This window comes from Aotus nancymaae, unplaced genomic scaffold, assembly GCF_030222135.1.
Source record: "Aotus nancymaae isolate 86718 unplaced genomic scaffold, 86718_ANA_hifiasm-v0.15.2.pri h1tg000022l_1, whole genome shotgun sequence".
Classification (NCBI taxonomy): Eukaryota; Metazoa; Chordata; class Mammalia; order Primates; family Aotidae; genus Aotus; species Aotus nancymaae.
The window spans coordinates 22,931,857-22,958,613 of NW_026988435.1; the positions used below are offsets into that span (position 1 = coordinate 22,931,857).

At 35.1% G+C, this 26,757-nt stretch overlaps 1 protein-coding gene across 7 annotated transcripts in view; it reads left to right on the forward strand.

Annotated features, from left to right (window-relative positions):
• CHODL (chondrolectin) overlaps positions 1 to 26,757 on the forward strand; it is a 411,269-nt gene that overhangs the window by 279,002 nt on the left and 105,510 nt on the right. Inside the window, exon 1 of one of the 7 annotated variants that reach the window (XM_012444769.3) lies at positions 11,058 to 11,075. The exons of the other annotated variants lie outside the window; for them this stretch is intronic. The gene's annotated coding sequence lies outside the window, so the exon portion shown is untranslated. Of the gene's footprint in view, positions 1 to 11,057; positions 11,076 to 26,757 lie in introns of those variants that run through there. 7 annotated transcript variants of the gene reach the window in all.

The window sequence follows — 26,757 nt, forward strand, 5'->3', positions numbered from 1 at the left end:
ATCTCTCTAAAATTGTTTTGTCTTTTATGACAGGCAAAAAGCTAGCAAACAAAAAGCACTTTAGAACACTACTGTAAGGATTTACTGAGATAATGTAACTTAAAACACATGGAGTGTTTGTTGTGTTTATTTATAATTACTGTTTTATTCATTTAGTCACACATTCAATAAATATTTTCTGATCTGCTAACATGTGCTAGCTACTGTTATAGATACTTGGAATATGTCAGTGAAAAAAATCAAATAATCCTCCTTTCATCCACATCTTACTACATTAATCAGATAAATTCCAAATGAATCAGAGTCAAATATAGAATTATATAATAACTAGAAGAAAATATAGGTAAATATTTCTAAAACCTAAAAGTGAGGAAAATGTTTCTCACTGTGACTTAATATTCAGAAGTGATATAGAAAATTGATTAAACTATTTTTAAACTTAATTAATTTTATTACTTACATTTTTGCTTTATTTATTTATTCATTTATTTATTTTTGAGATGGAGTTGCACTCTGTTGCCCAGGATGGAGTGCAGTGGCATGATCTCGGCTTACTGCAATCTCTGCCTCCTGGGTTCAAATGATTCTCCTGCCTCAGCCTCCTGAGTAGCTGGGATTACAGGTGCACTCCACCACACCCAGGCAATTTAAAGATTAAAAAAACCTGAAAACTTTTATATGGCAAAAGGCACCAAAAACAACATAAAAAGAAAAATAGCTCACAAAAATATTGGTGAGGAGAATATTATATCAAAGTTGATAAAGCAACAGCAGGGTTACAGAGGATTCACTCCAATTTTGAAAGAATTTCCAATGCAGGTAAAATGCTACCAAACAGTATCACATGCTACAGAGAAATCTTTCATGAAATGAAGAGTAAATTGATGCAGAGACTATTCTCTGTCTTGATCAGTGCTACTCTCATTTGAGACCTGTGGGACACCATCCAACACACCAACCCATACTTCTTGGGAGTTCCTGAAGGAGAGGAGAGAGAGAAAGTGGTGGAAAAGGTAATTGAAGAAATAATGGCTAAAAACTTTCCAAATTTTTTGAGAGATATAAATGTATACATTTAAGAATCTAAACAAATTACAAGTAGAATAAACTTAAAAGATTTTCACAGTTCAACACTATATGATGAAACTGTTGAAAGACAAAGCAAAGGTAACCTCAAAAGCACAAAAGAAAAATGACTCATCCCGTATAAGGAATCTTCAATAAAATTAGCAGTCTGTGGTATATTTGTTATAAAAATCCAAAGAAAGTACAACTGTATACTTACAGTTTTAAAAGGGATTAAGGGATGGTGTTGAGGGTGTGCAGTATTCAGAGAAACCATCAATAAAATGTAAAATTTACATATCAGAATACACTCCCCGTATATCATCATCTCTTATACATGTATCTGATTATATGCATATATAACATATTTATAAGACATTTATTTGTAAAATTACTTTAATATTTTCATGTTTGGTAATGGCAATGCTATAGAATTTACTGTAGACTCATGAGACTGTATAGTTCGTTTAGCTCCCTAAAATCAAACTGAAACATTTTCTTTATCTAAATAAGTAGACCCTACTGTGTAGGTTTATGCTGTTTACTTTTTCTATGTGGAGCCAAAATTTAGCCATATAAAATATATATACTAAGATTTCTGAAATATATTTAATTTTTAAAAAACCTATTTTATATTTTATTGGATTTTTTGTTACTTGTGGTATATTCTGTAGCAATAATTTCTAATAAAAAAGTTTAATAATAAAAATGATGATGGGCTTATTTTAATAAAGTTCTACCATATACAACATACTCAGAATAATTTTTATTTGAATAAAACTAGATCTCTTATTAATATTCACCCAAACTTGACAAAAAAGAGATTTTTTATTTTAAAAAAACAATGTACCATTACTTGGTGGGATTGCTTTTGGTTTATTGTCCTGTTATTCTAATACTGAATTGATATTTTCCATAACAGGCCTCATTAATTTGCTAGAATTCTGGCAGCATCTATTCAGAATGCATTATAGAAGCAGGTAGAGGGTTAGTGGGGAAGAGTGGAAGTGAGTAATTTCGTATATTAAAGAGAAAAATGTGATGCAACAGCACCAGAGGAAATTCTATCAATTTGAATAATAGACAGAGAAGGTTTTTGATTTCTTCAAAAGATTAGTATCTTTGTAGTAAGGCTTTGAGAATTAGGGTTGAGTGATCCTAACATCATCTGGCATTGGCTTACCTTCAACAGATCCTCAACTAAAGCAGTTTAGACAGAAGTAGAAATCCATTAAAAATGCTTTGCAGAAGGATATTTATCAAATTCTCCCTGTGGACCACTTATCCTGGGGAAATCATATTTGGATAAGTTCTGATAATACAGAAATGGTGTGATGTTCCTGGAATGTGACTAAGTTGCCTGGCAGTTGCAGTGCAAAAAATATATGCATGGTGTTGGGTAATAAATGCATCTTTATTATTTTCTCTCTCTCTCTCTCTCCCTCTGTCTGTCTCTGTCTCTCTCTCTATCTCTCGCTGTCTCTCTCTCTGTGTGTGTGTGTGTGTGTGTGTGTGTGTGTGTTCATGAGCAATTCTAAAAGAGACTATATCTGTATGACAGATAATTTTTTAAGGAAAACGTATTTTAGAAGGCCAAGAAGCTTGTTTCTATCCACAGATTTTCACTGGAGCAAGGAGAAGGAATAGAGAGCAAGTTGATATCTATGTCTTAATCTGGTTTTTTTTCCCCATTTTGGTTTCTGGTTCATGTGATTATGGCTGTGATGATTAGTAAGTAGTGCAGATATTTACTTAATTTCTGTATATTACAGTTTTCTAATTTGTAAAGTGGTAATAGTAATAGTATCTTTGTTAGAGGGTTATTTTGAAGACAAAATTAGATTATTACAAAATGCTCAATGCCAATTGGCAAATACGAAGTACTCAATGAATGTTAGGTATTATTATTCCTAGTACTCATTGTCATCCACATAGGTGGCTGGTAGAACTGACTCTATCTTCTCTCTGCCTTTGTGCATAGTTAAAACAGTTATTGGCCAGTGGAATAGATATTAAAATAGTTTGAGGTGTTTTAGTACTTTACATAGAGTATAGAGTGAGTCTGTGTTGACAAAAATAGTTTTAGAAAGTCAGAGGAATGACAGGGCTGATTCCTGGGAACTAACAATGCACCCTTAAATGACAACAAAGTCAAGCATTCAGCATTCAGTGGAAATAGCATGAGTAGTTATAATAGATTGGCCATGGTAATGCATTAACCAATCTGTTCGAAATAATTTGTTCTTCAAATCAGCTGAAGGAAGTACAAAGTCAATGTGTAAAAAGATGTATGATATTACCCCCAAATTTTAGTTTGGCAAATGCTTTTTTCCATTATTCAGATTAGATAGATATGTCATGGTTCCCACTAAAGAATGTTATTTATTTCAATTACTTACATGCATATTGAATCCTTTCAAATATTGAGACATGTTGAAGTGGTCTCTTTGGTACACCACATCTGTACTCTTATTTATTTTATTAAGGAATCTGTCTGAGTCAGCTTGGGCAACCATAAAACATACTACAGACTGGGTGGCTTAAACAACAGAAATTTATTTATTGTCTTACAATTCTGGAGACTGGAGTCTGAGATCAAGGTGTTGGACTGGTTAGTTTCTGGTGAGGTCCCTTTTCTTGGCTTGTAAATTGTCACCTGGCTTGCAAATGGCCGGGGGAAAGAGAGGAAGAGAGAGACAGAGCAGAGAGAGAGAAAGAGAGAATGAGAACAATCTCTCTGGTGTCTCCTTTATAAGGGGACTATTAAAGGGCCCTGACGTCATGACCTAATTCCTCTCAATGGCTCCAACTTCCTACATACTGGGGGTTAGAATCTTAACATATAAATTTGGGGGGAGGCACAAATATTCAGTCCATCCAATATCTGAATGAGGTAGAAAAGGTTTTCACAAATAAGCAATATCACGAATTATTTGAAACATTTCAGTATAAATCTATTCTCATAACTTTGGTATGCATTGCAATTTATAAGCCTTTTGTTTAATGTAACAATAAGTTAGAATGTTGAAAGTTGACTTTGGGTAAATATTTAATTTTTCACACAAGAAAAATTTACTCCTGGCTCCATTTTCTCCAGTTATTTTCATCCTATAATTTAAGTACGCAATATTTGATCTTCCCATTATCTTTGCTTTAAGTCTTATTTTGGCTACTGTTTTTTTTTTTATAATGATGAAAGTCATAGCACCACAGTCCCTACATCATTCCTAAATATGCCTCCTTGCGGTCACTCATTGCTTGTTTTATAGATCACAGAAAGAGCCGTGTAGTTGGTCTTTCTGTTTTCACTCTGATCCATCTTAAACTTACTATAAACACAACTGTCAAATTCTCCTTCCCTTCTCCTTTTTTTCTTACCTTTTTTCCTCCTTTATCATTCTTCCATTATTTTTTAAAATAATTATCTTTTTAAAAAAGTTACATGGGGTACAGCTTTATTATTTTTCCTAATTATTTGCATTCCCACTCTGAAAGTAGGATATATAAGCAACTTTACTTGTGATCATAAGACTTGCTTTGGCTATCAAAATGTAAGAAAAAGAGGTGTATGTCTATGCAGAAATTGAAGGGCTATCTGGCAGTTTTATGATTGTCAAAACAAAATATAAAAGGCTTTTGCATGCATTCACTTCTGAATTCCTCTCTATTGGTAACCACTGCCAATTATTGTATGTTCATTATTTCTTTTCTCTTTTTTGTGTCTGCATGTACACCTAGATACATAATAATATACCTTAAGTGGTCCACTTCTCTGTTTTGTTTAGGATGCTTTTGCTATACCTAATAGAAAATTTCTTCTGAGACCTTTCATATAAATAAAGTCTTTATGGATTAAAAAACTAACATGAAACACTGTGAAATAATTAGAAGAAAACGCACATATACATGCACATACACATACACACACACATATTATTTGCATGGGTCTCATGCATTTCTGCATGTCTTGTATCCACTTTTATTATGGACAAACACTACAGGAGGTTTGTGTAGTAAACAGTGTTCCCTTGTGGCAGAAAGCAGGTAAATTTGCTGTCCAGGATAATAAGATAATATCTGCTTACAGGAGAAAGGTTGGGCAGATTTGCTCATAGCCCCCTTTAGAAGGTTAGGATTTCTTAAACTCAGGGCTCCTCAAGTCAAACATAAGGCAACTATATGTGTAACATATATATGTAGGCATCACACTGTAGGGTATGTGGGTAATAAGAATCTTTATAAACATCAAGCTCAGGATCATACTTCCTATTGTGTGGCTAATAAGTTCTTTTGTCACTGAACTGGGAATATATCAAGAAATACTAAACATAGCTATCATGATTAGCATTTTTAATGGAAATATTCAGGATAATGGATGAGAATTACAGCACAGTCAACAACTTCAACTTGACTATGTTAAACATTGGATATTTCCTCATTTACCTACTTAGAGAATTTTTCACAGGTGCCTTTCTCGAAGGATCCCTCCCAATTGCCAAGATCTTCCTAATTTCTCTTAAATTACATCTTCCAAACCCCAGATTCTTTAGTCTGCAGGGCAATATCACTCTCAACCTTTTTGCTATACCAGGCCATGGAACTTTGAGAAACTAAAATGTTCATTAATGACTTTCTTTTTTTTTTTTATTGCATTTTAGGTTTTGGGGTACATGTGAAAAACATGCAAGATTGTTGCATAGGTGCACACGTGGCAGTGTGATTTGCTGCCTTCCTCCCCTTCACCTATATGTGGCATTTCTCCCCATGCCATCTCTCCCCAACTCCCCACCCCCCACTGTCCTCCCAACTCCCCCCCAACAGACCCCAGTGTATAGTGCTCCCCTCCCTGTGTCCATGTGTTCCCATTGTTCAACACTCGTCTATGAGTGAGAACATGCGATGTTTGATTTTGTGTTCTTGTGTCAGTTTGCTGAGAATGATGGTTTCCAGTTTCATCCATGTCCCTACAAAGGACGCAAACTCATCGTTTTTGATGGCTGCATAATATTCCATGGTGTATATGTGCCACATTTTTCCTGTCCAGCCTATCATCGATGGGCATTTGGGTTGGTTCCAGGTCTTTGCTATGGTAAACTGTGCTGCAATGAACATTCGTGTGCATGTGTCCTTATAGTAGAACGATTTATAATCCTTTGGATATATACCCAGCAATGGGATTGCTGGGTCAAATGGAATTTCTATTTCTAGGTCCTTGAGGAATCGCCACACTGTCCTTCACAATGGTTGAACCAATGTACACTCCCACCAACAATGTAAAAGTGTTCCTATTTCTACACATCCTCTCTAGCATCTGTTGTCTCCAGATTTTTTAATGATCACCGTTCTAACTGGCATGAGATGGTATCTCAATGTAGTTTTGATTTGCATTTCTCTAATGACCAGTGATGATGAGCATTTTTTCATATGCTTGTTGGCCTCATGTATGTCTTCTTTTGTAAAGTATCTGTTCATATCCTTTGCCCATTTTTGAATGGGCTTGTTTGTTTTTTTCTTGTAAATCTGTTTTAGTTCGTTGTAAATTCTGGATATCAGCCCTTTGTCGGATGGGTAGGCTGCAAAAATTTTTTTCCCATTCTGTTGGTTGCCGATTCACTCTATTGACTGTTTCTTTTGCCGTGCAGAATCTGTGGAGTTTGATTAGGTCCCATTTGTCTATTTTGGCTTTTGTTGCCAATGCTTTTGGTGTTTTGGTCATGAAGTCCTTGCCTACGCCTATGTCCTGAATGGTTTTGCCTAGGTTTCTTTCTAGGGTTTTTATGGTGTTAGGTCTTATGTTTAAGTCTTTAATCCATCTGGAGTTAATTTTAGTGTAAGGTGTCAGGAAGGGGTCCAGTTTCTGCTTTCTGCATATGGCTAGCCAGTTTTCCCAATACCACTTATTGAACAGGGAATCCTTCCCCCATTGCTTGTTTTTATCAGGTTTGTCAAAGATCAGATGGTTGTAGATGTGTTGTGTTGCCTCCGAGGCCTCTGTTCTGTTCCATTGGTCTATATCTCTGTTTTGGTACCAGTACCATGCTGTTTTGATTACTGTAGCCTTGTAGTATAGTTTGATGTCCGGTAGTGTGATGCCTCCCACTTTGTTCTTTTTGCTTAGAATTGACTTGGCTATGTGGGCTCTCTTTTGGTTCCATATGAAGTTTAAGGTGGTTTTTTCCAGTTCTGTGAAGAAGGTCATTGGTAGCTTGATGGGGATAGCGTTGAATCTGTAGATTACTTTGGGCAGTATGGTCATTTTCACGATATTGATTCTTCCTAACCATGAACATGGAATGTTTCTCCATCTGTTTGTGTCCTGTCTTATTTCGTTGAGCAGTGGTTTGTAGTTCTCCTTGAAGAGGTCCTTTACATTCCTTGTTAGTTGTATTCCTAGGTATTTTATTCTCTTTGTAGCAATTGTGAATGGCAGTTTGTTCTTGATTTGGCTCTCTTTAAGTCTGTTATTGGTGTATAGGAATGCTTGTGATTTTTGCACATTGATTTTGCATTAATGACTTTCTTAAACAAAATTGTCACTTACCTCTGAAGTAAATGCTGCCTTTGCCTGGAAAATGAAAATACATTTTATTTTTTTAAAAAATAACAATGATGGTATATGGATGCATGTGTATGTGTGTATATGCTTTTTTTTCTCAATTTCATAAAACACTTTATTACATTCTTAGAAATACACATATGTGGCCAGGTATGGTTGCTCACACCTTTAATCCCAGCACTTTGGGAGCTGTGCAGATCACTTGAGGTCAGGAGTTCAAGACCAGCTTAACAAACATGGTAAAACCCTGTCTCTTCTAAAAATACAAAAGTTAGCCAGGCATGGTGGCCCACACCTGTAATCTCAGCTACTCGGGAGGCTGAGCTCGAGAATTACTTGAACCCAGGAGGTGGAGATTGCAGTGAGTCAAGATCCCGCCACTGCTACTCCTGCCTGGGTGACAAAGTGAGACTCTGTCTCAACAAAACAAACACATATGCATTGAAAGTAGACTTGAATAATATATTCTAAAATATTAACATTGATTATGTCTGGGTAATATTGCAATTTTTTTCATCTCAATGCTTTAATATTTTTCAATTTTGTACAATGAGCATGTACTGTATGTCAGACTGCTTCATAAACTGTTGCCCTAACTCATAGTTATCGAGTCTTTGAAAAAAATACTTATTATTAAAATACTGAAGCTCAAATAGATTAAAACATTTGCCAAAGGTCATACAGCTCATCAGTGAAAGGGCCAGAATTAGAACTCAGGTCTGTAAAATGCCTAAAATTGAGTTATTTGAACCACATTATATTTAGCAGGTATCTCTCTTTTATGGCACATATTTATTTTCAGTCTGTATTGGGCCACAGTAAACACTAAATAAATCCTCACTAATTTAACAATGTCACTTTTTAAAAAGTATATATACTTGTTTCCTTTATTAACAATAGTCAGCTTCTAATTTAGCTGTACTTTACTGATAGTCTTCCAGTTAAGATTAACTATGTGTCATACTAAAATTCCAACTTATATCAAAATTTTCCAAATATATTTGCTTAATAAAAATATATTTTGGCCAAAATATCAACACTCAGTATCTATGGTACTTAAGTTAAAAAACTCAAAGGTAATGTGTGTGTGTGTGTATATATATATATATATGTATATATATACACACACGTATACATATATATATATACTTTTTAATTAAGAAAAATATTTTAAGTCATAAGAATATCAAAATAATTCTTATTCATGAACATATGTAACTTATATGGTATATATAAGTTTATGAAGTGTAATTTCTAATTATTTACCTAGACCAACAAGCTCTTTTAAAGTGAGTTCTTTTATCATGGCATACTACTTGGTGAATCCTGGATATTACGTAGTTTAATTATAATGAACAAATAATCAACGTATGGTTGGTTTTCACTTCACTTACCAGAGGTGCTGGCCTTACTGTGAGAAATTGTTCATTCAGTTAGCCATGTCTTTACCATTATGATGGCTTGTATGAATGTACATCTAACTCTCTTATATACACATATATAACACATGTATATACAGTATATGTTTTAATATTTATCCATGGTAAGAACAGCTTTTTGCTGAATAAAATTTTTAAAACTCAATTTGTTTCTTGAAATTTAGGGACAAAAATCCTCCAAATCAGCACTTTTGTCTGAAAATTATCCAGGAATTAAAATATGTATTGTTAGATTCATTTTGCTCTTCCTTTGAAACAGCATTTTGTTACACAACTTCATTATTTAAACATTATTTTTTTAATGTGCCCAAAAATTTATATCCTGAAATCATCTTTTCCTTTTTATATCTGGAAAAGATTTAGATCCAGCATTATAAGCCCCTTACTCTGTTTTCCACTGTAAAATCTTTGTTTATTCCATTTATTCCATATCATTATATATTTTGGAATTTGATCATATTTAGGCCAAAATTGGGAAAAGGTTTTGATGAATCTTTAACTTAAAATATAGAATCTTAAAAATATTTAAATGAACTTCAGTTAATGTCACACTCTAGTTTATTATTTTTATAGTGTTTACAACATTTTCCTAAAGTAAAAGTGGATGACCATGATAGAATTCCCACTCATTGCCTGTTTTCTGGTTTAAATAAAGATCAATTAGAACATGACAACTTTTTCTGTTATCATATTTATAGTTGCATTGATGGAGATTCATTTTATTTACAGAATTATATTGATTTTGCAAGTTCCTAAAAGGTACTTGGAAAGAATAGTAATGGAATAGATGGATGCATTGCCTTGCAGATCAATCGAAGAGAATTTCATGGATTGTAAAGTGAGAACAAATTTACCGAGGTCAGCATTTTTGTTCCTGCTGCTCTTTCTGGAACTGCAGCCAGCAACTTATTAGTACTGGTTGCGTACTTTCTGGAATAGCAAGTGAATAAAAGCACAATACAGCAGAGTTTCTTGGCAAGGAGTTACATTTTCTTAACTGTTTTAATTCTGGTGATTGCATTAGGTGCAGTTCATCTCTGATGAAATGCTCTCAGCCAAGCCTTAGGAATATATCAAATAGGAGCTGATGCTTCATTTCTTTGAGCAGGGCACTCAGTTGCAGATACGGGCATGAATAAACTTGAATGCAGTTGCAGTAATAATAATTATTAATAATAACAATAATAAACAATAATTTGGTAATATTATATTTTATTTTCTTTGATGTTATTTCATAAAAGATAATAATGCTACAGTCAGGTTGGTGTGTGAATGTGGGATGTGTGAGTATGTAAAAGCCTATGAGTATATAGGTGAATTTGTGTATATATGTATGTTTATACTCCAATAAAAACCATGTCTATTTGAGTCATGAATAGACTATATAAGCACAGCTGAATCTCATGTTCGGTAGCGTAGGTAGAAATTTTTACACTCTCTGGAAATTGCAAACATAAGACTATGATTTAGGGTTGGGATATTAAGAGGTTCAGCAGTGAAGGACTAGGTAGAGAGAAGGGCCAGTGGAGAACCCATTGGAGGTAAAATTGACCTTGTGTTTAAAAAAAGTGATAAAAGTAAGCAAACAAATGACAACCATCAACAAAAATAAAACAATTCCCTCCTTTGGAGTGTTGTTAGGGAGTTATGTGTTATAAAATTCATCACTGAAATTTGAGGCATGAAAAATAAATTAAAAAAAGAAATTTGAGGTGCTAAAGTTCATGGCACAAGTAAACTGGGGGCAGAGACTGGGTTAATGGAAAGGCTATGTAACCATTAATGGCTCATTCCAAGCATAGCTGACCATGACCTCTTAGCTGACCATGACCTCCTAGCTGACCACAACTTTCACTGTGTGCAGAGGAATCCTGGGAAATTTAAGAGCTACTCTCTGGTACACTGAGACTTGGCAGACCCATTCAGAGAACTAAATCAAACAACATGGTTGCAGATAATGGCAGCACGTTTTATAGCTAAAATCACCTAAGACTTTTCAACATGTGTTCCAGGCTGTAAGTTTAATGTTTTCTGTATGTACTATGTAGTCTTTTCTGTTAATTATATTTCTGAACTAATTTTTATAAAGAGTACTCTATTTGAATGTTCATAACTGATAGGGAAAAAGGTGGGAATAGGACTGGGAAACTGTACAAATATTTAATGACTCTAAATACTTGGGAGAACTGAGGAAATGTCACATGGATTATGATGCTAAAAAGGGCTCTGTTATCTAATTATTTGTCCTGACCCATTTCCTGATCCTTATCTTATTCTACTGTTCCATCTTCTACCACTTAAATTCACAGAAACAAAATACAAGTAAACATCTCTCTTTTTCCTGCCTTCCCAGACTGATTTAATAAAAATGGCTAGATTTCTAGGAAGAGAACATCTTTTTGGAGTCTGCTCCCTGAGCTGAGAATAAATGGAAAGCTTACACAGGAATTGAAGAATTTGAAAGCATAGATAATTTGCTCCTTGACCTTTGGACAATTTACTTAACCTCTTTAAACGTCAACTGCTTTCTTACAAAATGGGAGGTAAACTTGATAATCTATAATTTAAAAACCTATAACATTATACAGAGAGGACAGTGGTAAGCTTAGGACTGCTGCCCTTTCTATATGATGTAATTTTATATATGACAAACCTATAACCTGTCTAGTGGACCACTGTTTACAGTTTGACTCACCAATGGGCTTACAAATATTTCCTTTAACTACATCTCATAAAATCATATGAAAAGCCCTTATAGACCTTTTCCCCATAAGCAGAAGGAAAACTAGGAAGCATGAAAAATGAATATTAACTTAATTAAACATTGTCTATAATGGTTCACTGTCTGTTCCAGAATCTGAAAAGTCCCAGGTACTAGGAAGCTGGAAAAAAACATAGATCCAGCAAATAGGACTAGGAAGGACTCTGCTTTCATAGTACAAATATTCCACATTCTTGCTGTTTTTAATAATGTGGAAAGTTGATAATGGTGGTGGTATTGCTGGTGGATTTGTGTGTATGTGTGTGTGTATGTGTATATAATTATATGTATATAATTACTTTTAGAGTTCTTGCATCTTAAAAAATACCCATCTGTTTGGCAACATTTTATGTTGTGACATTTTCCTCACATTGAAAATATGAATTTTCATATGAAGACATGTATTTGTTTTTTTCCACACTAAGATTCAGAATGCTCTGGCACAGATATTTCTCATTCATGTTAGATATCTACATTCAGTATGACATGGACTGTTTAGATACCATCAATAAATAGAATTATTTTTACCTAGGAGTTATTGGGTGAGTCCAACTTGAAGTTGAGGATATTTTAGGCAAAGACAAAAGCATAAAGTAGATAAATGCATCAAGCGTAAAATGGAAAAGATCAAGGTAAAAAAAAGAAAAGTAATGGAGATAAACCAGAAAGGTGGATTTGGGGTGATCATGGGGACCCTTGAGTTTTGTTTGATAAGTAAAGGCTAAACCTACTGAAGGTTTATATGTAGGAAGTTTGCATGATCATTGTTGAGCTTTAGAAATAATTTAGTAGAAGTATATAAAATATATAAATACTAAAAGTGGGGAGTAAAATTAGAAAGACCATTTTCATAGTCCTCTAAACCATGCGAAAAAAGAAAAAAATGTGCCACACACTGGAGCAAAATGAATGGAATAAACAGTAGTAGAGAAAAAACATTCTGAGTGTCCAAGTCTTAGTGTCTGAGAAGTAGTATTATCATTAGAAATGGGCAACACAGAAGATGATTGGATTTGATTAGATTTTTAAAGGAGGATGATGAAATTTTGCTAATAACTGAGAATAGGAGTTGACAGCATGCTATACATGTGACACTTTCCTCCAAGCATTTGGAAATGCTTAGAGAAGTTAAATCTTGAAATAAAGATTTGTGGGTGACCGTCAAAGGTGTAGTGGATGTACAAATGGAGGAGATCCTCTTGAGAAAGAATAGGAAAAACCAGAAATGATAATGTGATTTTGAGAGAAACTCCTACATTCATAGATCAGTAGGAGAAATAAACCAGAGAAATCAACAAGCTGAAGGTAAGAAATAGGAAGCATTTCAAGAAACTACAGATTCTGACTAGGCAATGTGAACGTTTTGATGGAAGTTGCCCAGGTATTATTGATTACTGTGAACTGACCTTTGCTTCACTAAAACTGGAATTCTTGTTCAAATTTTAATGTTGAACATCTTGCAATGGAGAATGTATAATGAGTGTTATAAGAAGGTGCCTGCAAAGAATTTGGAAATTACAGAAATATGTTTGCATTTTGTCAGTAAAACAAAACTAAACAAAAATCAAACCTATTGAAAATAGAGATCATATTATTTGGCCTACCTAGAAAAATGTAGTTAAAGGGTAAATGAGTTGGTTTGTACAGAGAGGTTCCTTTTAGAGAAGGAAGCTTTGGAATTCAGTTCTAGCACATTCCAGGGAGAGAGACACAACATTTGAGGGACTCAGCTCATTCATGAGCAAAGTGTTCTCTTCTGTGGGCAGAAATATTTCTTTAAGCTTCATCAGAGCAAAATACCCCCCATTTAAATCCTTGAGATTTGTTTTAATTCTGTGCCATCAATCAATCTACTGATCCAGTTATTGACTATCAATATTAAAGAAAACCTGGGAATTAGAAGTGGTATTTTCTACAACGACTTTTCTCTGATGTTGGTTTTCTACAATGTTGGTATTCTTAATTAATACATCTATTTTGTGAGAATTTACAGTCATTTTATCACTTATTTCTGGGTGCAGTGCTAAGTCCCAGTTTCTGGTTTTAAGAAGTTAAAGAGAAGACTGAAGATTATAGTACACCAGCTTGGGTCACATTACCTTAAGAGACCACTTCGGATCCATTTCCACTGGACTTACCTTTCTTCTCAACTTTTTACCATTCATTTTCTATTCCAAGAATTTTCAAATCTGGAATTCCCTGGTGATCTCACCTTCCAGGAGAACCATCAGATGTTATACTATTTTCTGAGAAATATATGCAAACAATAGCTGGCTGCATGACTAGATCAGTGTGTGCTAAACATGGTTGACTGATTGACTGGGATTTACTTTGCATTTGATGATTGCAGGTACTTAAGTGCTTTGTGCATTTCTATCTTTGAGTTGCTCAGAGGTAGAAAACCCTAAGATTTTAGAAACCCAGGATAATTATATTTCAGAATGAGAAGGCGTAATGAGCTATAGTTTAGATTCCACTAAAACCAGAGCATTCAGTAATTTTTATAAACCAGTTAATTTAGTTAATTTACTCATCTTTCTTTCCATATTTGTTTTCTCTTTCAGTGACTGGAACTGTTTTCCAGTAAATCCCAGAAGGAAAAACTCTATAAATGAATTGATAGTTACATAAATGTATTATTTGTCAAGGCACAAAGTGCTAGGAGTACATTCTCCAGGTTAAGCACCATAAATTAATCCATACATACCGAGAAATTAAGGAGTAGGAATACTATAGCCATATATATATACATATATTCTGCTGAAACGTTTGTGTCAGTTGATTGATTTGATTTTTCTTTAAATCTAATATTTCGCCAATATCTATTTCTCTAACATCTTTAATACCATAAATATTAAAAATGTTTTATGATTTTAATTATTATGACAAGTATGCTTTTTATACAGAGAGATGAATTCCTTTGTCTATTTCTGTCAGTGGGTAGTATTGAAAATAAATTGTGTTTAAAATTTTTTTGTATGATTATAGACATAAATTTTGGAGCAAGATGGTCTGAATTTGAACACTAGTTTCCTCAAATATTAACTGTGATACTTTGAGTGATTTACTTAAACTCAATATGTCTCAGTTTTCTCATTTATAAGATGGGATAATAATATCTCTTAGTCCCTAATGTTGTTTTGTGAATGATTGAAAATATATCAATCACTTAGCAGAGTGTCCAGAATATATTAATGCTATATAATAGTTGGCCATTCTTATAATTCAATTTGTATTTATTTAGGTATTCAGATATATTACAGAGATTTTTCAGAATAATAACATCCTAATTTATTAAAAATTACTTCCTGCTGCTGAAAATTAATTAGACCATTCTTTTACAAAATTATATATTCAACATTTATTCAGTATAATAGAATATTTATTTCCCCATCCTTCTACATTGGGGTGTTATAATTCCATTAACTTTTCTAACGAAACCAAGTGATTATATTAGACAGTAACATAACCAACATTTTCAGAACTTGCAGCATTGGTCTAGTAATTTATAGCTGCCCAGATTAATCTGAAAGATATTTATATGTAATAAATAGGATTTCTTGTATTTGGTCAATAATATTATCTTTGATTGGATAATAGTATCCAAGACTTGGTACACATGTTTATACATAAAGATTGTTTTACTTTAAATTTCTGGGATCATTTATTGTAAAGGGAATCACATCAGAGTTACTTGATATCTGTGAGGATAATTCATTATATTTGAAAATTATTATATTTTATTATAGCACTTACAGAACTTTTTTTCTGTTAGCTTCTTAGCCTAAAGCCCTGAAATACTATATGGAATATTGTATTAATGTACAACAATAAGGGAATAGTTTTATCATTAGGAGAATTTGTGCAGCTTGTTCCAGTTATCACTCTTCATTTTACATATACAACTAACCTTAAGGCCTCATTTACATGGAAGCTGGTTCACTTTCAACCTGTGTGTGTGTCACCTGCAATGATTTCTAGTCTACTTCATGCAAAGCAATTTCAGTAAGTGCTTATCTTGAAGTGATTTATGTTCACACAAAGACCACAGTGATCCCACTTACAGATTCCATCATATGACAAGCTCTCATAACTCTCTATTTCTCTAGAAACAATATTTTAGATAGTTGCATAAGGTTATATTGTTTAAAATGTTGAATCTGTTTCTCACCTCTTCCCTGGAGGTTATAAAAAATAACTTCTTTTGTTCCATTGTATGAAGATTTAAAAATTTTTCTTTCTATAGTATTATTGAATTCAGGAGGGCAGGGCAAGTGAATTTAGGAAGAAGTAAATACTGATAAATTCTATAAGGGAAATATAAAAAGCCTTAAAGAAAGCAGGTCATATTCAGAATCACATTAACAAAATAAAGATTCAAAACACAATTATTTTTATATAAAAATTACAACTTTGATGCTTAAATAATTTGTATGTCAACTATAAATGACTGATTTCAAATTTAAGTTCAGTCTTCTTTGTAGTAACAAAAATCTAGAATATTAATCTTTACCTTGTTAAAAACCTACTTTTATTTACTACAAATACATTGTGTAGTAAATAAAATGTTTAACTCAGTAAAGTAGAACACTTCAACAATTCTGCTGTTGAAATATTTCTGAACTATAGAAATCAGCATTCAATATGATGTTGAACTCATCTTTAACCTATATGTGAAACAATGGAGTGTTAGTCATTTAAAAGTTGTTTTTTCGTGACACAAGAACAGAAAATAAAACACTGCATGTTCTCACTCATAGGTGGGTGTTGAACAGTGAGAACACATGGACACAGAGAAGGGAGCATCACACACTAGGGTCTGTTGCGGGGTTAGGGGAGGGACAGAGGGGGTGGGGAGGTTGGAGAGAAATGCCAGATATAAGTGACGGGGGGATGGAGGCAGCAAACCACATTGCCATGTATGTACCTATGCAACAATCCTGAATGATCTATACATGTACCCCAGAACCTAAAGTACAATTAAAAAAGAAAAGTTGTTTTTTCCTAATGCTTGGTTACATAGCATATAATGGAAGGAGGGCTGTTATTATAGTTATAATAAACTATTTCATTCAGTGTCAATGTATTCAAGAAAGAAACTTTAATATCCTATCAAGTGTTCATGAAATACATCACTGTGTTTCTAAGACTTCATAAAGAATCTCAGAAGCTTCCAGTTTGAAGCCTGAGAATATGCCTTGAGTTTGTTTATGGATAAAAGAAAACAGATTGTGGTTATTTTTCCTTTTACTTTGTAATGATTTCATTGATGACTGGGAAAGATTCAAATCTTTTACGTAGATACATGTGTATACTCACACATATGCAATAACTCTCTCATGCCTGTAACTCAATACTGAGTCAAATTGTGCACATCAAGAAAGAATACTCTGTACATCAGGAAAATTTTTAAAATAAGGATGAAATTTTATTACTGCACTGTGCCTGCTATAGTTTAGGTTTCCACCCAAATCTCATCTTGAATTGTAATCTGAATTGTAATCCCCATGTATTGGGGGGAGGGACCTTTTGGAAGGTGATTGTATCTTGGAGGTGGTTCCCTCATGCTGTTCTCGTGATAACGAGTGAGTTCTCATGAGACCTGGTGGTTTTATAAGGGCCTCTGAATCCTTTGCTCAGCATTTCTCTCTCCTGCTGCCTTGTGAAGAAGGACATGTTTGTTTCTCCTTCCATCATGATTGTAAGTTTCCTGAGGCCTCCCCAGCCATGTGGAACTGTGAGTCAAGTAAACTTCCCTTTATAAATTACTCAGTCTGAGTTATTCTTTATAGCAGTGTGAAAACAAACTAAAACAGTACTTACACATTTTTACTGATATCTCTCATCTCTTTTATTTCAGGGGAAGTGGCTAGTATAAGCCCTTAGTGTCCCCTTGTAACCAGTATTGTAAAGAAGAATATTTTGGCATCTACTCTTTTTTATTTGGCCACATGAAAACTATTTCCAGTTTGTTGGCTTTTCTGGCATTTCTAACTAATGTTATTTTGATCAAACCTGAAATGTCTACCTTCTTCTCCCATTGCTATTGTGTTGAGATCTTGGAAGAGGGTGAAAAGTGACTCATTATTTTTTCCAATCCTCTTTTAATCCTTTTAGCTTTACCTTCTTGGCCTTATGTACTTTGCTTGGCAAAGAGAAAGGGGCTTCATGTTCTGACCTTTGGAAAAGAGTTTTAATATTTTTAAAATATGCTACTATTCTCTAGGGCTATTTTGCTAGAAAGGTTTTAACTGTTATTTGTGTCCCCTCTCTTACTCTGTGTTTGGGCTTAAAAATCACATGGAAGAGTACACTTGGTTAGTAATGTTCTGGTTTGGTTATGTATGTACAGAGAAGAGGAATGTACTCTGCAGACTCAGCAAACTATTCTCTGGAAGATTCTTGGTCATTGTGTAAGTAACTAGAATCTACCACATTCAAAGTAGCATCCTTCCCCTCTCCAAGTGCTGGTTTTCCCCCTCCTGCTTCCTGTTCTCTGATTCTTCCCTATTCCAGTTGCATTCCCAAGCCTTGTCTCTGTCAAACAACTGACTAAAAAGTGATTAAATCTGCTAAATAAAAAGATAAGATCTTAGAGCATGTAATTCATCTATGTGTGGCTTACAGACATAATCTCCATTATTTTTTTTATATCATGATCATAGGGAGTTGTCAACCTTTTTGGACTTTGTGATATAAATTGTGGAAGATAATGTTGATTGTTTTATTTCAGGGATTGGCAAACTTTTTCTGCAAAGAACCAGGTAGCAGATATTTTAGGCTTTATAGGCCATTTGGTCTGTCACTTCTACTCAACTCTGCTGTTACAGTATGGAAAGAGCCATAGACAGTATATAAACAAATGAGTGTGGCTGGAATGTGCTAACACACAGCTTATATAATAGTTTCTCCCTTCATTCTTTTGAAATCCAGTTTTGCTCAGTAAGTTGATGAACCCCATGGTTAGGGAAGTAGGTTCCTCCCTAAGCTCAAGGTGATGAATCATGATTGATTTAAACCAGTCCTGCCAAGGGTCACCTGTTGCCAGTGACTGGTTTAGGGGTAATTGTACATCTCATTTTGGGATATTAAAACATAAAAGGAAATCCACTGGGTCCTTCTGGTTTATATTACGTGGGAGAAGTCCACATAAGAAAAGCAGGTATTTAGGCAGCTACATTATGAGGATGTGATTATATCACATCTATTACCACATGATGATAATAGCAATGATTTGTGTGAACTTCAAGTAACTCATCATGACATCTCCCAAACTGCAGCACATATTGGTACCACCATTATTTTTGGTAGAAATTTTTATATTGAAGAATGAATATTTTTTATTTTATAAGCAACCACAACTCACAGCAAAGAAAAACCTTATGTCTTTGGAAACCTAATTAAAAGTGCCATGAATATGATAAATATTTTTTAAATGCTATCTTTTGAAATGATATCCTTGCAAAATAACTAAACACTTCTTTCAAAATCTCTTGGGAGTATAGCACTTCCATTAAATGTAGTTTATATTTATATGTATGATTTTTTTAAGGTTAAAGAGAAATGATATAAAATTTGATTAAAAAGTTGGGGACTTGGGGGAGAATTTGTCAGTTTTATAGAAGTTAATGTAGTTATGCACAGGCATACAATATTATTTATTTAGAAATGGATACAGTGCAACCCATATTGAGTCATTTATGAGGTGTGAGGTCACATAAGCCAGCCTTCAAATATTCATATTTATGAAAATTATTTTCTTCTTCATGATTCCTTTCTTATATGAAGAGTACTACTATATATTTACATTGTACACATTTCATTATGTCTTTAAACTACATACAATTAGGCAGTTTAGTTGCTAACATAAGAAATCTCTCTATTAACCCAGAAGTATCTTTGTCTTTCCACTTATTATCAACATTCAAATGGAAATTTATTTCAAATATACTCCACATTCAAATATTAATTCAAAACATTGGCTGTCGAAATAAAAAAAAGATCAGATGGACCCTTTTTTAAACTTTTGATAACCATGGGATAAGGACACCAGTTTGTCCTAAAAGCAGGCTATTTTTCCTGGAGTAGCTTTGCCCTTAAAAACTGGCCTTCCTTCTTTCTAATCAGAGAATTTATTTTTTCCCCTGCTGAACATTCTGTTTGAATTTGTTTTCCTGTCCTGTTTAAATTCTTCCTGATTTGTAAAAGTAAAACATAACCATCAGAGTTAGGTTTTGGATTCAGCTTTAATGACATTTGAAGAGGAAAACTGCTTTTCAGATGAATTGCTCTCTTGCCTTCTTTTAGTACGGTTCCATCTGGCAATAATTGGCAATCAGGAGCAGTCTCAGGAAAAGGGGCCTCACACTGAACGGACCGTCCTCACACTCACACTCCTGATGCCTAATCGCTGTTTGTCCAAGAGATGAAAGCCACTGTCCTTGAGAAATACACACAATTGCTCTTTCAGCTCTGGTAATCAGAGCAATAGATGTCATAGGGTCCTCATAACCATATCTATTAAATATTTACAATATTTTTTTTTTTTTTTTGTGAGACAGAGTTTTGCTCTTGTTGCCCAGGCTAGAGTGCAGTGGTGCAATCTTGGCTCATTGCAACCTCCGCCTCCCGGGTTCAAATGATTCTCTTCCCTCAGCCTCCCAAGTAGCTGGGATTATAGGTATGCCCCACCACGCCCGGTTAATTTTGTATTTTTAGTAGAGACAGGGTTTCTCCATGTTGGTCAGTCTGGTCTCGAACTCCTGACCTCAGGTGATTGGCCCACCTCAACCTCCCAAATTGCTGAGATTACAGGCATGAGCCACTGCACGCAACCTGGGGAGTTTCTTTTATAAGGGAAGGAGTATCATGGGTCGGTCTATGTGAAGATCCTTCTTTTGCATATGGAGAACACACAAGGTCTAGTCTTTCAACTTTCCAGAGCTGCCAGAGCTGTTTTAACTCTATGCAGTCTAAATAGGCAAGAGGAGTCTCAAACTTCTATGTGGTAAGTTACATCTCAATGATAATATCAAATTAGTTTCACATATCAAAAAATTTCAAGTTCCTTGAAGAGAATTGCATCTGTTTTGTAAAAGTTAATTTGATGAAGTGGCCTAAGTGGCTGTCCAGTAAGTTAAGTTGTCCTTTGATAGGAAATTGGCTAACTGGGATGATTCAATGCCTTAGTCAGTTCAGGCTGCTATAACAAACTACCATAGACTGGATGGCACATAAACAATAGAAAGGTATTTTGTACTGTCAACAAAAAGAGGCAAACTCTGTAAAATATTTGAAGAGATTTATTCTGAGCCAAATATGAGTGACCATGGCTTATGACACAGCCCTCAGGAGATCTTGAGAACATGTGCCCAAGGTGGTTGAGATGCAGCTTGATTTTACACGTTTTAGGGAGACATGAGACTTCAATCAAACACATTAAAGAAATACTGGTTTGGTCCAGAAAGGTGTGATAACTTGAAGCAGGGGCTTCTAGGTTATAGATAGATTTGAAAAATTTCTGGTTGACAATTGGTCAAATTTATCTAAAGACCTGGTATCAATAGAAAGGAAATGTCTGGATTAAGATAAAAGATTGTGGAGACTTAAGTTCTTATTGTACGTAGGAAGCCTTCATGTATCAGTCCTCAGAGAGGATAGATGGTAAATGCTTCTTAGCAGGCTTAAGGTCTGGTTGATGTTAGTGCTGGAGAGATATACTGAGGCATGTCTGACCCCACTTCCCATCATGGCCTAAACCAGTCTCCCAGGTTACATTTTAAGAGTTCCCTGGTCAAGGAGGAAAGTCATTCAGTTAGTTGGGAAACCTTAGAATTTTATTTTTGGTTTGCAGTACAGTTCTGGAGGCTGGTATCTCAAGATCAAAATGCCATCATGATTGGGTTCAGGGGATGGGCCTTTTCTGGGTTGCAGATTGATTGATGACAACTCATTGCACTTTCATGTGGGAAAAAGAGGACAAGAAAGCTCTCTGATGTCCCTTGTGTAAGAGCACTGCTTCCATTCAGGGGAATTCTACCTGTGTGACCTAATTACCTCCTATGATACACATACACAGTTCCTGGCTCATAACTGCCACACCCTTGCTATTTTTCCCCAAGACAGGCCATAGAAACAAAAAATGTATTCGAATCATTTTCACCTTTCTGTCTTGGGGCTGGCCATAAAGAAATTCTCTGACCTACCTGTTTTATTGTAGGTCATGAGATTTCCCATTTCAGAAGTTCTTCCCCATATCCAGGAGGAAGAAATGCTGCAAGGAGAGGCCAAGAAAAATATGAACAGACAGGCCTTGCTGGGTTTCCCCATCAGTCTACTGATCATACTCTTTTTATCCAATCATGTTTGTACACGGCTTCAATCATGCTTATCCATGCTTCAATCATGCTTATCCAATGAAGTTTTCCATAAAAGGCCCAGAAGATAGTGTTCAAAGGGCTTCTGTATAGCTGGACACATAGAGGTTTCTAGAACGTGTCATACCAAGAGAAGGCATGGAAGTTCTCCACCCTTTCCTCTATACCTCACTCCACGCATCTCTTCATCTATATCCTTTGTAATATTCTTTACAGTAAACTGGTAAACGTGTTTCCCTGAGTTATGTGAGCCACTTTAGCAATTTAATCAAATCCTAAAAATGAGTCATGAGAATTCCAATTAAAAATCGTCAGTCAGAAGTTCCGGAGGTCCCAACTTACAGCTGGTCTGCAGACAGGGGATAGCCATGTGGGACTGAGTCCTCAATCTGTGGGATTTGATGCTATTTCTAGGTAGACAGTGTCAAAACTGAATTGGAGGACACCCAACTGTAGTCCACTACAGAAGGGATTACTTACTTAGTATGTGGAGAAAATACTCCATACATTTGGTCACTGAAGTCTTCTGTGTTGACTGTTTTGGTGTGAGAGCAGAGGAAAAACAGAGTTTGGTTTTTTTTTTCAGCTCACACCTCCGAAGGCCTTACCTTTTAACACCATCATATTGAGGGTTAGGATTTTAACCCTCAATTTTAATCATATTGGGGGGTACATTCAGTCCATGGTAAACAATATGTATGTAACTCTGTGTTTATGTGTGTGTGTGGATTTGTGTATAGCTTATCTGTATTAGAGTGTAGGAATTATTTCGGTTGAGTTTGGTAAGCCAAACCAGGGTTTTAGTCCCAACACTACAGTTGACTGGTGGCTATGCATCTGCAGGGTGATTACTTTCTAGTGTCATCTATAAAATAATAGGCTTGGAAGAATTGATTAAATCTGTATTTGTTTTATATTGTTGCATATCAAATTAACCATCACAAACTTCATGGTTTAAAATACATTTATTCATTTCCACATGGTTCTGAGTTAAGAAGTCTGAGCACTGCTTAGCTGGGTCCTCTCCTCAGAATCTCACTAGGCTGAACTCAAGGTGTCAGCCAGGGCTGGGTTCTCATATGAAGCTCAGGGTCCTCTTTCAAGCTCATAAAAGTTTTTGGAATATTTTTTTTTGCATTTGTAAAACAGAAGTCTTTGGTCTTCCTGGCTACTGGCCAGGGATTGCTCTTAGCTCTTAAAGGACTTTTTCAGGTCCTGACCATGTGACTCTGTCAAAACATGGCAGTTGCTTCTTCAAAGCCAACAGGAAAATCCCACTCCAATTTGCTATGATGGATCTTACATAATATAACATAACCAAGAGAGCAGCTATCCCACCATGTTCATATCCTTCAAGAGGAAGGATTATTCATGGTATATGTACCAGAAAGTGGAGATCCTGTGGACCATCTTAGAATTCTGCCTACTATATGAACATAGCTATGTTTGTGTTGCCAGCCTGTAACTATTAGACTCCAAATAAATCTTCTGATGAGACGTTAAAAGAAGAAATAGCCATTATCATCAGCAAAGATGTAAAGCCCTGATTTGGGGCTATCTCCTGGTCTTGACATTTCTTAGAGATTTCTATTATTTGTCTTGTTAAGTGTCCCCTTGAATGCAGCAGCCTACACATAACTGATTAATTATCATTATGATTAACACACTCTGTATTAGTTTCTATTGCTGCCATAATAAATTATAACAAACTCAGCAGCTTGAAAACTTCCACCTGTTTATTATCTAACAGTTTAGTAGGCCAGAAATCCAGGCACAGCTTAGCTCAGCTGATTTTCTGCTCTGAGCTTCATGAGGCCAAAATCAAGGTGTCAGCAGAGCTGATTTCCTGTCTGGAGGCTCTGGGGATAAATCCACCTCAGAGTTCATTTAGAATGTTGGCAGGATTCTGTTCCATGTGACTGTAGGACTGTTGGGTATAGGCTGGGGGTTTATTTTTAGATTCCAGAAGCCATCAAACTTTCTGGCTTATGACCACCTTTCTCTGTCTTCAAAACCTGAAATGACAAGATGAGTCATTCTCACGCTTCAAATCTCTTTGACCTCCCTTTTTGCCTCGTAACTTCTCTCTCTCCCTCTCCTGCTGTATCTCTTTCAATAGCTTTTCTGCCTTTTTCCCTGCTTTTAAGGACTTTGATTATATTGAGTTCATCTGGGTAAATCCAAAATAATTTCTCTATTTTAAGGTGAAGGGGATCAGACTATGCCACCCCCAAAATATGACACTTTAGCGTAAGGATTATTTTGAGCTGAAGGCAATTGAAAATCAACAGAAAGAGAAAAAGTTCTTTGGCCTCCTCTTATCTGCCTAAAAGCAGGACTACATTTTTTTTAGGAAGAGGTCGTCACTCCTTACACCTGTACCAGGGAGACAAGAACTCTTATCATCAAAGATAGGAGTTGACTCCAGGATTAGTTTGCATGAACAGATCTCATCTTCCTTTAGTTCAAATTTAGTCCTTATCTTTCATGAGTTTCCACATATATTTCCTAGTAGTTGCTTCTCCACAATTTATTATTCATGTAAATGTTAATAAAATTGTTTGCCTTTTCTTCTGTTCATCTATCTAATTTTAGTTTAATTCAAAAGCCCCCAGATACAGAATTCAGAGAACAGAAGAAAAATTTTTCTTTCTCAAGAAAAGGTTACCTGTTTAATCACCTTAATTCCATTTGCTGTCCTAAATTCCAGAATTTCCCTTCATAGAAATACTTAGATTAATGTTTGACTGAATAACTAAAGGAAGGAAATCTTGGGGGAGCAGCATCTGTAGAATTCTGCCTACCACATCTTCCTAAAATTACCGAACACATATTTATGGTATGTTCTGTATAGTGTATTTAATATTATGTATTAAATATGGGTGACAAACATGAGAATGATGTGTTCACTGCTCTCTAACAGCTTAAAGTTGGTAGGAGAAAATGTCAAGTCTGTATAAGATGATGGAGCTATGTAGAGATTGTATCTGGGAAGGCTTCGAGAAGCAGACTGGAATACTAATAGTGAACAAGCACAGGGTCATGTAGGGCATAACTTGGCTGTGACCTGAAGGACAAACTTGAATTAATGCTAGGGAGTTAAGGAATTGAGAGAGGCTTCTAGCAAATATGTACTGTAAATTAGCTTATAATATAAGGTTAGACAGACATATTTATTCATCCTGTTGGCACTAGAGGTGACTATTCTTTATACCTTCCAATTATAATATTTTCCATTATAATTGGAAAACAAAGGGGAGATGTAAAAGTCAAGTTGAAGAGAGCAAAGTGTCACTGATATTCCTGATAAATCTGATATAAGAAAACAGGCTAACAGGTCAGCCTTACCTAATTCCAGCCCCCTTACATAACATTAAATACACTATACAGAACACACCATACACATTTGTTCAAGCCCTCAGGTTTCCCTTGAGAGAACCTGTCGTTGTAAGCTCAATGGCATGGAGGAACTCAAAATTCATGTGCTTTGTGGATTCATTTGTTCCCTCAAAAGTTTCTTACAAAATACCCTCTGGAGAGAAAGAAGTGAATAGATGGTGCAACAGGGCTACAGTGAAATATGAGCTAGGAAAGAAGAGGCTCCTCCCTCTAATTCTGCAAATTTGTGTCTTCAAGTAGAGAGAACAGTTTCCCTCCCTGTGTCCATGTGTTCTCATTGTTCAAAACCCATTTATGAGTGAGAACGTGGTGTTTGTTTTTTTGTTCTTGTGTCAGTTTGCTGAGAATGATGGTTTCCAGTTTCATCCATGTTCATTCATATAAGTGGTAATGCAAAATTTGGAGGAACCAGATTTTAAAGTCATCCTTCAAGAAAAAATTTAATTCAACTATGACAAAACAGAGGGAAGGATTTCGAGATTGTTAGAGAAAGCTTGTGGTGGAAATACAAGGCCATTGATTTCAGCTGTATCATATTATTTATATAACACTTTAGTCAGGAAGTTGTTCCTCTCACTGAGGTTATCAGCATTAGAAAGGCAGCCATGGAAACAATAATCCTGACTGGAAAGTTGTTTTCAAAGGGAGCCTTTAGGTATCAGTCTTTCAGTTTTGTGAGGAGGCTACTGATTTAATTCTAGTCTTTTGCAGTCTAGCCTAAATTGTTAAGCAATGCTAAATGAAGGCCATTTACAGTAAATAGCTTTAAGCTTTCAGGGTCATCTTTTTGCTAAAAGGAAATCCTGGAACCAAGTAATTTAAAGGCCCTATGGACATGGAGTACTTTTATACTCAGGTCAGAAGCCAAGTGCTACTGCTGTTTAACTGTCTGTAGTGTGAGATACTCAACAGCAATGGGGAATTCTCTGCTAAAGTATGACCTGACATATTTCTTTTGACCTTGGACGTGAGTAGAAAGGAAAACCAAAGTGACTCACCCTACCTGGGATAATTTTTTGATGAAAATTTTTCTGAAGAAAATTTTGCACAGGTAAAAAGACACTCTTAAAGGCAACTTATATTCAATTAATTTATCTTGTAAAGGAAAAAAAAGTAGCTACAGTTAAAAATTAGCATTGGCCTACAAATTCAGGATTTAAA